This window comes from Phocoena phocoena, chromosome 6 (assembly GCF_963924675.1).
Source record: "Phocoena phocoena chromosome 6, mPhoPho1.1, whole genome shotgun sequence".
NCBI lineage: Eukaryota > Metazoa > Chordata > Mammalia > Artiodactyla > Phocoenidae > Phocoena > Phocoena phocoena.
In genome coordinates this window covers 44,867,252-44,880,085 of record NC_089224.1, presented here as the reverse complement: position 1 = coordinate 44,880,085, position 12,834 = coordinate 44,867,252, and the positions used below count along the sequence as shown (strand labels likewise).

The 12,834-nt window shown below is 42.3% G+C and overlaps 1 pseudogene; it reads right to left on the bottom strand.

Moving 5' to 3' along the window:
* Positions 1-7,716: 7,716 nt before the first annotated feature.
* Positions 7,717-12,420, bottom strand: LOC136125039 (LLGL scribble cell polarity complex component 2 pseudogene; annotated as a pseudogene).
* Positions 12,421-12,834: the final 414 nt, after the last annotated feature.

Sequence of the window (12,834 nt, the reverse complement as noted above, 5' to 3'; positions counted from 1 at the left end):
TTTGCTGCATCCCATAGGATTTGGGTCATTGTGTTTTCATTGCCATTTGTTTCTAGGTATTTTTAAATTTCCTCTTTGATTTCTTCAGTGATCTCTTGGTTATTTAGTAGTGTATTGTTTAGCCTCCATGTGTTTGTATTTTTTACAGTTTTTTTCCTGTAACTGATATCTAGTCTCATAGAGCTGTGGTCAGAAAACATACTTGATATGATTCAATTTTCTTAAATTTACCAAGTCTTGATTTGTGACCCAAGATATGGTCTATCCTGGAGAATGTTCCATGAGCACTTGAGAAGAAAGTGTATTCTGTTGTTTTTGGATGGAAGGTCCTATAAATATCAATTAAGTCCATCTTGTTTAATGTATCATTTAAAACTTCTGTTTCCTTATTTACTTTCATTTCGGATGATCTGTCCATTGGTGAAAGTGAGATGTTAAAGTCCACTACTATGATTGTGTTACTGTCAATTTCCCCTGTTATGGCTGTTAGTATTTGCCTTATGTATTGAGGTGCTCCTATGTTGGGTGCATAAATATTTATAACTGTTATATATTCTTCTTGGATGGATCCCTTGATCATTATGTAGTATTCTTCTTTGTCTCTTGTAATAGTCTTTATTTTAAAGTCTATTTTGTCTGATATGAGAATTGCTACTCCAGCTTTCTTTTGATTTTCATTTGCCTGGGATATCTTTTTCCATCCCCTCACTTTCAGTCTGTATGTGCCCCTAGGTCTGAAGTGGGTCTCTTATAGACAGCTGATATACGGGTCTTGTTTTTGTATCCATTTGGCCCATCTATGTCTTTTGGTTGGAGCATTTAATCCATTTACATTTAAGGTAATTACTGATATGTATGTTCCTATTACCATTTTCTTAATTGTTTTGGGTTTCTGTAGGTCTCTTCCTTCTCTTGTGTTTCGTGCCTAGAGAAGTTCCTTTAGCATTTGTTGAAAAGCTGGTTTGGTGGTGCTGAATTCTCTTAACTTTTGCTTGTCTGTAAAGGTTTTATTTTCTCCATCGAATCTGAATGAGATCCTTGCTTGGTAATCTTGGTTGTAAGTTTTTCCCTTTCATCACTTTATATATGTCCTGTCACTCCCTTCTGGCTTGCAGAGTTTCTGCTGAAAGATCACCTGTTAACCTTATGGGGATTCCCTTGCATGTTATTTGTTGCTTTTCCCATGCTGCTTTTAATATTTTTCTTTGTATTTAATTTTTATTAATTTGATTAATATGTGTCTTGATGTGTTTCTCTTTGGGTTTACCCTGTATGGTACTCTCTGTGCTTCCTGGACTTGACTATTTCCTTTCCTATATTAGGGAAGTTTTCGACTATAATCTCTTCAAATATTTTCCCAGACCCTTTCTTTTTCTCTCCTTCTGGAACCCCTATAATTTGAACATTGGTGCATTAAACGTTGTCCCAGATGTGTCTGAGACTGTCCTCAATTCTTTTCATTCTTTTTTCTTTATTCTGCTCTGTGGTAGTTATTTCCACTATTTTACCTTCCAGGTCACTTACCTGTTCTTCTGCCTCAGTTATTCTGCTATTGATTCTTTCTGGAGTATTTTTAACTTCGGTAACTGTGTTGGTCATCACTGTTTATTTGCTCTGTAGTTCTTCTAGATCCTTGTTAAATGTTTCTTGTATTTTCTCCATTCTGTTTCCGAGATTTTGTATCATCTTTACTATCATTACTCTGAATTTTTTTTCAGGTAGGTTGCCTATTTTGTCTTCATTTATTTGATCTTGTAGGTTTTTACCTGTAACATATTTTTTTGTCATTTCTTTTTTTTTTTGACTGGTGGTGCTGTATTCCTGTCTTACTGGTTGTTTGGCCTGAGACGTCCAGCACTGGAGTTTGCAGGCAGGTGGATAGAGTCGGGTCTTGATACTGAGATGAGAAGCTCTGGGATGCCTCACTCTTATTAATATTCTCTGGTGTCTGAGGTTCTCTGTTAGCCCAGTAGTTTGGACTCGGAGCTCCCACCACAGGAGCTTGGGCCCAACCTCCAGCCTGCAAACCAAGATCCTGCAAGCCGGTAACTGGGGGTTCCTCCCATCCCCTTAGGTGTCCGTGGTCCCCCACTGGTGCCTGGCAGGTGCCCTAGTTGTGCAGAGACGCGAATTCCACATCCTCCTATTACTCTATCTTGACTCTGCAAGTATACATTTTAGTATATCCATACAATGGAACACTATTGAAGAGTGAAAACAGCATGATGCATCTCAAAAAAACCATAATGTTGGGCAAAAGAGAACAAAAAATACATATAGCATGAATCTATATATATATATAAAGATAAAAATAGGAGAAATAAAACAACATTTTTAGGGATGAATATATAGGTGGAAAACTATAAAGAAAAACAAGGTAGTAACTATTACAAAGGTCAATACAGAGGTTTCATTTAGGGAAAAGGGAGAGCTTGTGATCAAGAAAAGACATTCCGGAGACTTGTGGAACTTAAAATAGCCTATTTCTTGACCTAGTTGGTTGGAATACAGGTGTTTACTCTGTAATTATTTGTGAAACTGAATGTTTATATTTTATGCATTTTGCTGTATGTATGTTAGGCTTCACAATTTAAAAAAAAAAGAACAAGAACTTAGTGAATATGTTAAAATACCTAAGTTACTTGTAGACAGATTGATGTCGGTTTCAGTTTCTCACTAAGAATTACTTAAAACAATAATCGACAAATGCAGTGGATGTTTCTGTGTAGTTTGCTGCGTAGAGTCATTTACTCATAAATTTAGTTTTAGTGATTACAGCTCTCCCTCATATTCAGTACTGTCACCATGACTCAAAACAGTGCTATTTCCTTCCTCGAAGTATGTAGCACTGTCATCTATGTCAGTTACTCAGCATGTAGTACACAGCTGTCAGTTGGTTATAGATGGTGACTTGTTGCCTGCATAGACTTCTCAAGAATTCATGCCTTGTCTCCCCTACCAGATTGTAGTTGCCTTAAAGACAGGGCACTCTTCCTCATTTTTACTATAGATCAACTTCAGCGGGAGCAGATCCCACAGCTATTTAAGTGATGGTGGAGTTTTATTACAATGACTGAGTATATAAAGCTCATGCCTCCATTTTACAGATGCTGGGAATGACTAAGCTGGCTTTCTTGTCCCTTTGGGAAGATTCTCAAAAAAAGACATTTTCAAGGGCAGGGTGATGTTTTAGAGATTAGGCAGAAAGTGAAGTTAATTAAAAGGATACAAAGACTAGGAAAAAGAAAGCCATCAGAACAAAAGCAGCCATTCTCTCAAGCTCTCTCTCTTTCTCTGAGCCACATGGCCATTCACCTTTGATTACTAAACATAAATGATGTAGTCTCTCTCTTCAGAAACTGGCGTTTCTTAGTTCCCTATGTACATGACTAAAGGTGGTGTCCCAGAGCTCCCTATTTACACATTCCTAAATTCCAAACACACATAATACTGACTCCTTCAAAAAAACAATATGTATTCTTTTCTTGCTGATTCTTTGCTGATTACAAAAGTAGTAGATGATCGTAATTTAAAATATTTTTTAAATTATAGACTATTTTTTAGAACTGTTTTAAGTTCATGAAAAAAAAGTTAAAATTACCAAGTTCTCATATACTTCCTCCTATTTCCTGCCACACACACACAGTTCCCCCTATTATTAACAACTTGCATTGCTCTATTATGTTTTCTATAATTGATGGACTGATATATTTTAAAATTTATTTCATTGAGGTAACGTTGATTTATAACATTATATAAGTTTCATGTGTAAAACATTATATTTCTAATTCTGTATACACTACAGCATGCTTACTACCAAAAATTTAGTTTCCCTCCATCACCATTCAGTTAATCCCCTTTACCTATTTCACCCTCCCCAGCTTTTCTGATGGGGCTCCTCAAAGGACTGGCTTCTCTCTTGCTCATGTTGGAGCTCTGGCAGGTCCAACAGAATCTAGCCACCTGGAGGAGAGTCGAGATGGTGTCTTTGGCTAGTAATATGATATTTGTTGTTTAAAGGTAAACATGTATACTACAAAGCTACAGTAATCAAGACAGTACGGTACTGGCACAAAAACACAAAGATAGATCAATGGAATAGGATAGAAAGCCCAGAGATAAACCCACGCACCTATGGACACCTTATCTTTGATAAAGGTGGCAGGAATGTACAGTGGAGAAAGGACAGCCTCTTCAATAAGTGGTGCTGGGAAAACTGGACAGGTACATGTAAAAGTATGAGATTAGAACACTCCCTAACACCATACACAAAAATAAGCTCAAAATGGATTAAAGACCTAAATGTAAGGCCAGAAACTATCAAACTCTTAGAGGAAAACATAGGCAGAACACTCTATGACATAAATCACAGCAAGATCCTTTCTGACCCACCTCCTAGAGTAATGGAAATAAAAACAAAAATAAACAAATGGGACCTAATGAAACGTCAAAGCTTTTGCACAGCAAAGGAAACCATAAACAAGACCAAAAGACAACCCTCAGAATGGGAGAAAATATTTGCAAATGAAGCAACTGACAAATGATTAATCTCCAAAATTTACAAGCAGCTCATGCAGCTCAATAACAAAAAAACAAACAACCCAATCCAAAAATGGACAGAAGACCTAAATAGACATTTCTCCAAAGAAGATATACAGACTGCCAACAAACACATGAAAGAATGCTCAACATCATTAATAATTAGAGAAATGCAAATCAAAACTAGAATGAGATATCATCTCACACCAGTCAGAATGGCCATCATCAAAAAATCTAGAAACAATAAATACTGGAGAGTGTGTGGAGAAAAGGGAACACTCTTGCACTGCTGGTGGGAATGTGAATTGGTTCAGCCACTATGGAGAACAGTATGGAGGTTCCTTAAAAAACTACAAATGGAACTACCATATGACCCAGCAATCCCACTACTGGGCATATATACCCTGAGAAAACCAAAATTCAAAAAGAGTCATGTACCAAAATGTTCATTGCAGCTCTATTTACAATAGCCAGGACATGGAAACAACCTAAGCGCCCATCATCGGATGAATGGATAAAGAAGATGTGGCACATATACACAATGGAATATTACTCAGCCATAAAAAGAAACGAAATTGAGCTATTTGTAATGAGGTGGATAGACCTAGAGTCTGTCATACAGAGTGAAGTAAGTCAGAAAGAAAAAGACAAATACTGTATGCTAACACATATATATGGAATTTAAGAAAAAAAATGTCATGAAGAACCTAGGGGTAAGACAGGAATAAAGATGCAGACTTACTGGAGAACGGACTTGAGGATATGGGGAGGGGGAAGGGTGAGCTGTGACAGGGCGAGAGAGAGTCATGGACATATACACACTAACAAACGTAGTAAGGTAGATAGCTAGTGGGAAGCAGCAGCATGGCACAGGGATATTAGCTCGGTGCTTTGTGACAGCCTGGAGGATTGGGATAGGGAGGGTGGGAGGGAGGGAGACGCAAGAGGGAAGACATATGGGAACATATGTATATGTATAACTGATTCACTTTGTTATAAAGCAGAAACTAACACACCATTGTAAAGCAATTATACCCCAATAAAGATGTTAAAAAAAAAAAGGTAAACACGTAGACAAATACTGAATACTGTAATATTTTCATCATGATGAGTAAGTCACTTTTAATTCTAGTATAAAAGTTAAAGAAAAAAAACTATAATTTTAAAATATGTTAAAAGATACAAATATGGGGGGCTTCCCTGGTGGCGCAGTGGTTGAGAATCTGCCTGCCGATGCAGGGGACACGAGTTCATGCCCCAGTCCCGGAAGATCCCACATGCCGCGGAGCAGCTAAGCCCATGAGCCATGGCTGCTGAGCCTGCGCGTCCGGAGCCTGTGCTCCGCAACGGGAGAGGCCACAGCAGTGAGAGGCCCGCGTACCGCAAAAAAAAAAAAAAAGATACAAATATGAACATATGTAAAATGTGACAACAATAATATAAAGTGTGTGGGGGACTTAAAATGTAGAGGTTTTGTAGTTGATTGAACTTAAGTTGTCATCAGTCTGAAAATAGACTGTTACAGTTCTAAGATATTGTATGTAAGCCTCAACGTAACCATGTAAAAAAATACCTACAGCCTTATACCCATTAGGATTGCTACTGTCAAAAAACAGAAAACAAGTGCCAGTGAGGATGTGGAAAAATTGGAACCCTTATGCACTACCGATAAGAATGTAAATTGGGGGACTTCCCTGGTGGCGCAGTAGTTGAGAGTCCACCTGCCGATGCAGGGGACATGGGTTCGTGTCCCGGTCCAGGAGGATCCCACATGCCACGGAGCGGCTGGGCCCGTGAACCATGGCTGCTGAGGCTGCGCGTCCGGAGCCTGTGCTCCGCAATGGGAGAGGCCACAACGGTGAGAGGCCCGCATACCACAAAAAAAAAAAAAAAAAAAAAAAAAGAATGTAAATTGGCACAGTGGCTGTGGAAAATTGCATGGCAGTTCCTAAAAAAATTAAAAATAGAAATACCATATGATCCAACAATTTCACTTCTGAGTATATACCCAAAAGAATGGAAAGTAGGGTCTCAAAGAGGTATCTGTACACTAGCACCATTATTCACAATAGCTAAAATGTGAAAGCAACCCATGTGTCCATGGGTAGATGAATAAGCAAAATGTCATATATACATACAATGGAACATTATTCAGTCTTGAAGGAAATTCTGCAATATACTATAATATGGGTGAACCTTGAGGACATTATGCTAAGTGAAATAAGCCAGTCACAAAAAGATAAATACTGTATGATTCCATTTATATGAGGTACTTAGAGCAGTCAATATTATACAGACAGAAAGTAGAAAGGTGGTTGCCAGGGGTTGAGGGGAGAGGAGAATGGGGAGTCATTGTTTAATGGGTATAGAGTTTCAGTTTTACAAGATGAAAAAGTTTTGTGAGTGTATTTAACACCACTGAACTGTACTTAAAAATGGTTAAGATGGTAGATATCACATTATGTATATTTTACCACAATAAAAAAGAAAAATACAGACTTCCCTGGTGGCACAGTGGTTAAAAATCCTCATGCCAATACAGGGGACACGGGTTCCAGCCCTGGTCTGAGAAAATCCCACATGCCACAGAGCAACTAAGCCCCTGCGCCTCAAGTACTGAGCCTGTCCTCTAGAGCCTGCGAGCTACAACTACTGAAGCCCACACGCCTAGACCCCATGTTCTGCAACAGGAGAAGCCACCTCAATGAGAAGCCCATGCACCACAATGAAGAGCAGCCACTGCTCACCACAACTAGAGAAAGCCCACACACAGCAAAGAAGACCCAATGAAGGAAGGAAGGAAGGAAGGACCTACAGAAACTACCCATAAGAAAGAGAAGAATCAAGGCACAGCTATACGAAAAAACAACAAAACACAAAGGAAGACATCAAGAGAGGAAAAGGCAGACAAAATAATTAAAAGACTAACAAAAAGGGGTGAGTGGGGGTTTAAAAACTGTGCAACATTGACAAAAGGACCAAGATAGTCAAGGCCCAGGAAGGGATAGTCCCAAGGACCTGGGGTGTCTCTTCTCCCGAGGCCAGAAGCAGCAGCAGGATGGAAAATGGGGGTCCCCCTACCCCCTGCATGGCCCAGTGCATGGGCCTCTCTAGGTGGGGTGGTACCCCAAGGAAGAGGCCTCAGTAGTGTGTGCTTATCATGCAGCCTGGATGCCCCTACCACTCACTCCACTGCAGAAGGAGATAGAGTGACAGCAACTCAGGAGCATCCTCCCCATTGCTGAGGCTGTAACCCACTTGCTAAGAATGGCCAATTGCCACAGTGCCCTTGGTCTCGCTCCAGCGTGCTCTGGATCTCCTTCAGGACCCTCTCATCACTGAGCAGAGCATGCTCCATCTCAGGCTAACCTCCTCTCCTCTCCATCACCTTGGCTGAGTTCCTGGCTCCACCCAAGGCCTTCTCAGGGCCCAATCCATTGCGGGGGCAGCTGTAGTTCTTTGCTTCTGCTGAATCCACCAGACACTGGGGCTCAACCAGCCACTTGGTGGAGAGAGAGGAGTGCTCAAATTTGGAGGGTGAGATCAGGTAGAAACCTTGGCCATTTTTGGTGAAGATGCAGAAAGCAATGCTGCTGACATCCACTTAGCAGAAGTAGCTATAATGAACCTGGGGCTTGAGCAGGGGCAGTGAGACCACCTGGACATCACCCACGTTGGTGATGACAGCCAGGTGATGTTCCCTATAGTCCTCAGCTCAACAGCTGCGGAAGCAGGCCACAGTGACTCACTGCACCCGCAAGCCCTCTAGGGTGGTTAGCTTCCGCTTCAGCCTGGCACTGACCTTGGGCAGCGTGAAACACCTTGAACTGTTCTTCTGACCCAACGAACAGCTGGTGGCTTCCCTGAATGTCCAGGCTCTTTGACAGGTCATGGGCCACTTCCAGGGACTTGAGAAGGGGCACACTCTGTCCGTCCAGTACCAGGATGCCCACCAGGCATCAGCTGGATCTCCTTGGCCTGCTCCGCTCACACCGGCTCATCCATTCTGTGCTCCTCGGGTGTCATGCACAAGGCAAAGGCAAAGACGGTACTACCATTGGTGCCAGCCCACAGCAAGAGGCAGAGGCGAGAGTTGTCCCTCAGGTAGATGTCAGTGAAGTAGAGGGTCCGGACTAAGCCCATGAAGGTGTCTGCTGCCGAGTGGGCCTCCATCTTGCACTGCACAGGCGCCAGCTCCATGTTCTGCATGTGGGTCTGCTCTGCCTGGTGCTCCCCTCCTGCACATCTCCTGGAGGGCCAGCAGGCCACTGCTACCTTTTGGACACCCGGCTGCAAAGTGTCCAGCGGAAGGACTGGCACAGAGAGGTCTTTAGGGACTTCACATGGGACAGTGGGCCCTCCAAGGCTAGCTGATCACTGAGGTGTGTGCACTTGACAAAGACCTGCTGCTACTGCCGGTGGTCAAAGAGGCTGAAGCCGTGGCTGGTGCCGAAGGCCACCAAGTGCCACTGGGAGTGCAGGGCCAAGAAGGTGACCACAACCAGGGGCTGGCACTGCACCAATACGAAGGGCTGAAAGCCAGGCTCAAAGCGCACAGGCCCCGGGCAGGCACACAGGCGTTCCTGCCCCTTCCAGCGGTAGCCTTCCTGGTCCTGCAGCAGGTCAGCCTCCACCTGCTCCATGGAATGCTCCACCTCCTCATCATTTAGCTCCAGCACCCTCACCTGCCCTGCCGTGGTGGCCACAACCAGGTAGCCACTGTATTTGCAGAGGAAAATCTTCTGGATGCCCAGCTGAAGATCGTCACTGTGGGGGTCAAAGGAGCCCACCTTACAGAGCAGGGACCACTCATCCTCGCCCTGGGCAGTGAGGTTCTCACTGGGGTCTGTGTCGGTGAGGAACACCTGTACAGTGCTGAGTTTGTAGAGCAGAAGCAAGAACATGCCACAGGCATCCCAGAATCTCACCATGCTGTCCTCATGCCCCGTGAGTTATGGGCCACTCCACGGTGGAGAAGTGTGTGTTCTGCCAGCTGCCAGCAGTGATGATGTGCTCTCACAGCTTCAGGAGGATGTTGGAGACTTGGTGGGAGCAGGTGATGGCAGAGCAGTTCAGGGAGGCCAGGTAGGGAGGCTAAATCTGCAGCCAACCGGCCGTCTGCAGGTGAATCACCACCAGCTCCTCCTCAGCCAACACCACCTGAGTGTAGGGGTCATCAAAGGCAGCCGCACAGTCCATCTCAATGAGAAGAGTAAAGTCGACGACTCGGGAGATGAAGTCAGAGGCTGTCTGCTGGCTGTTGTGGACCACCGAGATGCAGTGGCAGTCCCCATAGCCAGCCCATAGCATGCCACACTTGAAGATGGTGAAGGGCAACCCCTGCTTGGTGGTCAGCCAGAAGATGTTGGTAATAGCTTTGCAAGGAAAAGGACCAAAAGGCACACAGCTTTGCAGGGGCTCTGGCTGCTGGGTATCACCGGACATGGGCCACTGGCAGTAGCTGCTGTCAGAATGGCAGCTATCAGATGACCATCCCACTGCCAGCAGATATTCTCCTGTTGCTGGCTGCTGAGGAAATGACAGAGCACGCGGCTGCCCTGCAGGTCCCAGATGACGATGAGCTCCCAGCTGTAGCGAATGAGGATCTGGCTGGGGTGCCAAGGATGCTCCTGCAGAGCCTCCACCACCTCAAACACCCACCGGTGGAGGGCCTCCTCTGGAAACTATGTTCATAGCAGCACTATTTACAATAGCCAAGACATGGAAACAACCTAAATGTCCATCGACAGATGAATGGATAAAGAAGATGTGATATGTGTGTATATATGTATATATACACACAGTGGAATATTACTCAACCATTAAAAAGAATGAAATAATGCCATCTGCAGCAACATGAATGGACCTAGAGATTATCATACTAAGTGAAGTAAGTCAGAAAAAGACAAATGCCATATTATATCACTTATATGTGGAATCTAAAACAGGACACAAATGAACATATCTATGGAACAGAAAGAGACTCACAGACATAGAGAACAAACTTGTGGTTGCCAAGAGGGAGGGGGGATGTGGGAGGGAAGTATTGGGAGTTTGGGATTAGCAGATGCAAACTATTATATAAAGGATGGATAAACAACAAGGTCCTACTGTATAGCACAGGGAACTATATTCAATATCCTGTGATTAAACCATAACGGAAAAAAATATGAAAAATATATATATGTATAATTGAGTCACAATGCTGTATAGGAGAAATTAACACAACATTGTAAATCAACTATACTTCAATAAAAGGTTTTTAAAAAGAAAAAACATAGAATAGAAAATATCAAAGTATATCTCCCATAATACCAATAAGTGTTATTTTATGACACTTGTTTCAGTTATGAGTATAGGCGCACACAAATGACATGGTGGGTTACAATGTTAACCATATTGATACTTGTTACTGTGAGTCACAGTATAAAATGGGTTTTTTTTTCATGGTATAAAATGTTTGAAAGCTACTGCTCTCTGGTACCTAACCTAGAGGCATGCCTAATACTCTATGAATGCTTACTGAATTGAACAAACTGAGTATTATGATACATTTATTACAACTTCAAAGCTTCCACTTTAAAAGAATATAAAGTATAATGGCTATTGGAACAAAAGTAAATGGATTCTGGGCTATGTGAAGCTATAGGGGACAGGGTGGAGGAGGAGTAGAGAGGGATCCGAATATTTCCTGTTATATTTCAACAGACTTTCTCCCCAATAACTAAAATGTGTCTATATTTAAGGAAGATTAAATACAATTTTGGCTAAGTTCACTTTGGAAAGCTTTTCTTGTTCACTGAAATCACCTCACAATTATAAAGTTCTACACCTTTAAAATATCTGGTATAGGTAATTCCACGATGATTCACAAAAGGATCTTTCAGAGCAAAAAGCAAACAAAAAACAAAAACCTAACAAGACAATGAACTCAATGGTAACAGGAAATCTTTTTGTCAGTAATTAACATTAAATGAAAAAATATTAAACTCTTTAGTCAAAAGACAAAGAGTGGCTGAACGAATTAAAAAAACAAGACTCAACTATATGCTGTCTAAAAAGGACACACATGGGCTTCCCTGGTGGCGCAGTGGTTGAGAATCTGCCTGCCAATGCAGGGGACACGGGTTCGAGCCCTGGTCCGGGAAGATCGCACATGCTGCAGAGCAACTAGGCCTGTGAGCCACAACTACTGAGCCTGCGCGTCTGGAGCCTGTGCTCCGCAACAAGAGAGGCTGCGATAGTGAGAGGCTCGCGCACTGTGAAGAAGAGCGGCCCCCGCTTGCCGCAACTGAAGAAAGCCCTCGCACAGAAACGAAGACCCAACACAGCCAAAAATAAATAAATGAATAAAATAAAATAAAGTAAAAAATAAAAAGGACACACAGGTTGAAAGTGAAGGGATGGAAAAAGATATTCCATGGAAATAGTAACCAAAATAGAGCAGGGTTGGCTATACTTATATCACACAAAATAGATTATAAGTCAAAAATTGTCATAAGAGACAGAAGGACATTATACTGATAAAAGTGCCAATCTACCAACAAGATATAAGAATTATATATATTACACACATCAGAGCACCTAAATATATAAAGCAAACATTGATAGTTTGAAGGGAGAAATAAACAATATAAGACAAGACAATAATGGTAAGAGACTCCACTCTCAGTAATGGATAGAACATCCAGACAGAAGATCAAAAAGGTAACAGAGGACTTGAACAAAACTATAGACTAAATGGACCTAACAGACATACAGCGTAAGTCCCCTACATACAAACCTTCGAGTTGTGAACTTTCGAAGATGGGAACGTGTGTTCGCATGTCCAACCACGTAAATTAGTTCACTTGTCTGGCGTACATTGTCACGTGCATGCATCCTCTACAAGTAGTTGTGCTTCTGTGTACTTTACTGTACAGTACTGTACAGAGTACAGTAGTATAGTATCTTTATTTCAGCTAGATCTGCAAGAGGACGACTTCATTGAACTCCTTGCTGTGCAACATGAGGAGATTACTAATGAAGACCTGATGGAACTGGAGGCCCAGAGAAAGGACGAAGCGAGACAAGAGAAAGAAGAAGTAACTGAAGAACCAAAGAGATTCACGATGCAGGAAATGGCAAGGGGATTTTCTTTATTTGAGGAGGCACTGTTAGTTTTTGAGGCATAGGACTGGAACATAGAACAGTACACGAAGGTTGCAGCAGCCATTCAGAATGCAATCCAGTGCTACCATGTCATCTATGATGGGAAAAAAAGAGCTACCACCCAGACATCACTGGTTCATTTTT